This window comes from Sorghum bicolor, chromosome 5 (assembly GCF_000003195.3).
Source record: "Sorghum bicolor cultivar BTx623 chromosome 5, Sorghum_bicolor_NCBIv3, whole genome shotgun sequence".
Lineage (NCBI taxonomy): Eukaryota > Viridiplantae > Streptophyta > Magnoliopsida > Poales > Poaceae > Sorghum > Sorghum bicolor.
The window spans coordinates 52,210,031-52,214,540 of record NC_012874.2 but is presented as its reverse complement, the minus strand read 5'-3'; positions in this window follow the sequence as shown (position 1 = coordinate 52,214,540).

Below are 4,510 nucleotides of genomic sequence, written 5' to 3'. Positions count from 1 at the left end.
TCTTTGATGGTACCCAAACTAGTTTGGGTCCTCTCAAGTTAGGAGCAACATACTTAGGCGATGCCTTAGTATGAATAGCGGGATGTTTTGCAATAGCAACCATAGAGGTACCATTACCATCCTTTCTAAGCATTGTAAAATCATCAATTGAAATAGGCTTAGAATTATTACCTAGGGGGCATGAATGAGCCATGTGTCCCCTTTAACGGCATAAGTAGCAACTTCTCTTTGATTGAGCCTTTTCTTCCTTGCTCATGTGTTGCTTCTTATTGCCTTGCCTCCTGAGAGTTGCTTGAGCCTTCTTCTCAAGCTTGGTAGGACACTTCGAGGCAAAGTGTCCATCATTCTTGCACTCAAAGCATTTGATGTGGGAGAGGTCTTTTGATGACCTTGATTGTCTACCTCCCCTTCTTGTCTTCTTCTTCATCATCCCCATGTCACCACCATCTTCATGGTAGATCTTGACTTGAACTTGGGGCTTCTTTTCTTGCTCAACTTGTGGCTTTTGTTGAGGCTTTACTTGTTGCTTCACCAATTGCTTGGTTGGGCACATTGAGGTGAGATGACCCCAAGTGCGGCACTTGAAGCACTTGACATGCTTGAGCCTCTCTTCTTCTTTTATCTTCTTGAGCTTCTCTTTGTTTGGGCAACTATTAGCAAGATGTCCCACTTCATGGCACTGATAGCACATGAAATGAGAGAGATTTTCTCTCTCTTGCTTTCTTTTGCCCTTTGTCATCTTCTTCTTGAAGCCAAGGCCACATTTGTCACCATACTTTCTTTGCGTCTTCAATATATGCTCAAAGGTGACTTTTGAGTAGTAGCACCTCTCTAACTTGTTGCTCAAATTCTTCACTTCATTTTTGAGCTCATTGTTCTCCTTCAAAAGGTTAGTCTCACAAGACATAGAAGTAGAACAAGCATCTATATGTGAAGAACATGGCATAGATAATAAATCATCACAAGAGGTGGATACATGCTTCTTGCTACATCACAAGGGTTAGTAACAATATGTGATTGATCATTTGACCCAAATGATGAGCTCTCACTAGTTTTAGTTTCTTCATTAGAAAGCTTCATAGTGAGTAAAGAATGGTCTTGTACCAAGTTATCATGAGCAACACAAAGTTCCTCATGAGCCAATTTTAGCTCCTCATGTGAACAATTAGTAACATAAAGTAGATGTTTTTGTTGTTCACATGCGGTCTTTAGAAATGAGTTTTCAATTTTCAATTTACTTATTTTTGCCAACTCATTTCTTAAAGCTTTTGAGAGTTTGCATACAAGCTCAAAATTTGGACCATCACAATCAATAATCATATCACCAATAGATACCTTAGTGTCACCATGTGACATGAAGCAATGTGGTGATGTAGTAGATGAGCTTGTGGAAGCATCACTCTCATAGCCATCATCTTCACCATCAAGTGTGCATGGAGTAGCATCATCGGTTGCATCACTTGTGGCATCATCATCGTCCTCATGTATCTCCACCTTTGGTTCCTCCTTTTTGAACTTGCCATCATCCCATGTGGAGGAATCACCGAAGGTGTGTTTGATAGACTCCCACATTTCATAAGCGTGAAAGGTCCAAATGGCTAGAGGGGGGGTGAATAGCCTATTTAAAATTTCTACAAACTTCACTAAGCAAGAGAGTTAGTAAAACAAATGGCTAAGCAAATCTAGCACTAGCTCAACTAAGCTATGCAATCCACCTATACAAAAAAGTACAAGGCTAAACACTAAAGCACAACAACAAGAGAAGGCTAGTTACACTCCTAAACAAGAAAACTAAACTAAACAAGCTAAGCAACTAGCAAGGTAAACAAGTAAGTAAGGAGTGGAGAGTGATTGTTATACCAACGTTGTAGAGTGGAGATATATCCAACCAATCACTCACAATCACAAGAGAAACCTCGGCAAGAGATGACACAAGATTTTTTACCGAGGTTCACTTGCTTCCCGGCAAGCTACTCCTCGTTGTGGCGATACACCCACTTGATGGATCACGAGCTAATTGGCAATCCAAAGCCAAACCCTCAGCGGGTGCCGCACATCCACTCACAAGATGGGGATCCTCCAAGCCACGAGCAATCTACTAGAGTAGCCAATTGCGATCTCCCGCGGGGAAGGCTCAAGAACCCCTCACAAATCACTTGGCGAGGCTCGAAACAATCTCCAATTACGAGCTCAACACCACCGCTGCTCCAAGCCATCTAGGGCGTCGGGAAACATCCAAGAGTAACAAGAAATCCGCAGCAAACTCAAGAATCAAGTGCCACTAAATGCAACTCTCAAAGCAATGCACTTGAATCTCACTCAATCTCACTAGAATTAGCAATCAAGCAAGGAGATGAGTGGAGGAGTGTTCTCTAGCTCAAAGTATGTCTCAAGTAATCAAATGTGCAAGAGAGAACCCCCCAAAGCCGGCCACCAACTATTTATAAGCCCCTCAAAGAAACTAGCCGTTGGCTGTTTTCACTGGGCTGAAAACGGGGGCACCGGACGCTACTAAGTGAGCACCGGACGCTCGACTCCCTGCGTCCGGTGCACTGGAGTTGGCCACGTGTCGAACTTGAATCTCGCGCGTCAGTTTCTAACGGCTACCTGCAACACACCGGACGCTCTGCAAGTCCACACCGGACGGTCCGGTGCTCACCGGACTCGTGCGCAGAGAGGGTGTCAAACTCGCGACCTCACCGGACGCTAGGCACCGGACGGTCCGGTGCTCACCGGACTCGTGCGCAGAGAGGGTTACAAAAACCCCTCACACCGGACGCTAACCACCGGACGCTCTCAGAGTGCGTCCGGTGCTTAACCCTAGCAGGGTCAAGCACACCGGACGCTGAGGCCAGCGTCCGGTGCCTCTGCACTCAGCGTCCGGTGAGTGTTTCTTAGAGAGGAAACACTCCCGCGACTTCTCCAAAAATACCACGGGCGCAATAGAAAATATACACTTATTTTTCTCAAAAGCGCCGAATCCCGGCGGGAGGGAGAGAGGAACCCACACCCCTCTCAACCCTAGGAACTCCACCTCCTTTGCAAAAGTGCTAACACCAACAAGTGTCCACCACCAAAGTGCAAGTGTGTTAGCTTTTCACAAACTTTTTCACCAAAGGAGTTAAGTTAGCACTTTACTAGATCCTAATGCATATGCTCAAGATGTAGACCTAGTAGCACTTGATACGAGAGATGACCGTGATTTCCCCTCTTGATAGTCGGCTATCTATCCTAAACCCGGTCAATCACTTCTCCACTCATCTTAGACCCGCAAAAGTAAAACCCTATGTTTATACCTTTGCCTTGATAACTTTGCTCCTCGTCTATCACCATGATCTTCACTTCATGCTTCATCCCTTTGTGATCATGTGGCCACCTTTCCATGCCATCATGCACTTTCATCACATGTGTTGCTATGCCTAACTCAAATCACTTAAACACAAGGCATTAGCAACTAGGTGTCATTAATTACCAAAACCAAACTTGGGCTTTCAAAGCGGTTCCTTTGGAGTTTATCCTATCAAACATCTCAAAGCTCAAAGATTCTATTAGATAATCATAAGCTTCACAATCAAGTTCAAAGAGAACCTTTTGAGCTTTGGTGAGATTCTTATGGTCTAAGTTGTGTGTGAGACCATTAGTGACAATCCACCAAAATTTAGGTCCCTTTGCACGAAAATGATCAAGCATGTGATTTTTCCAAAGTGCAAAGTTTGTACCATCAAAAATGTGTGTCTCACAATCATCTAGCCCATAAGCCGCCATCCTCTCGGGTCGGTGAAGACCACAAATGAGAGACCTAGCTCTGATACCACTTGAAGGGTCGAGATGGCGGACTAGAGGGGGGGTGAATAGTCCTTTCTAAAACTTATTACGCCGGCTAACCGAAAACAAATGCGGATTTAAATCTATCGGCCTAGCCAAGACTACACCCCTCTATCTAAGTTCTCTAGCACCTTGAAAAGATCCTAAACAAGCAAGCAAGGTGCTACCTTAGCAAGAGCTCACCTAACCAATTCTAGAAGCAAGGTCACACAAACCTATGCCACTAGTACTTTGCAAACCGGAGAGCTCCTACACAACTAGTAAGCAAAAGCACAAAGCTCCTAAGCTCACTAGCAATGCTCAATAACAAGGCAACCAATGCCAAATTAGAGAGCGCAAATTACTTAGCTACACAAACTAAGCAATGTGACTAACAAGGTTACACAAACCAAATTAGTCACACAGGGGAACTACTTCTAGCTACACAAGCAAGAAGGTAACTAGCAAGCTACACAAGCTAACTAATTACAAGAGCAACTACACAAGCACAAGTATATGAAGTAAATACAAGCTTGGGTTAGGGACTTGCAAACCAATAGGAAGAACAATGTTGATACGATGATTTTCTCCCGAGGTTCACTTGGTTGCCACCAAGCTACGTCCCCGTTGTGTCGACCAACACTTGGTGGTTCGGCGGCTAAGAGGTGTTACACGAACCTCGTCCTCACTAGGACACCGCAAGAAC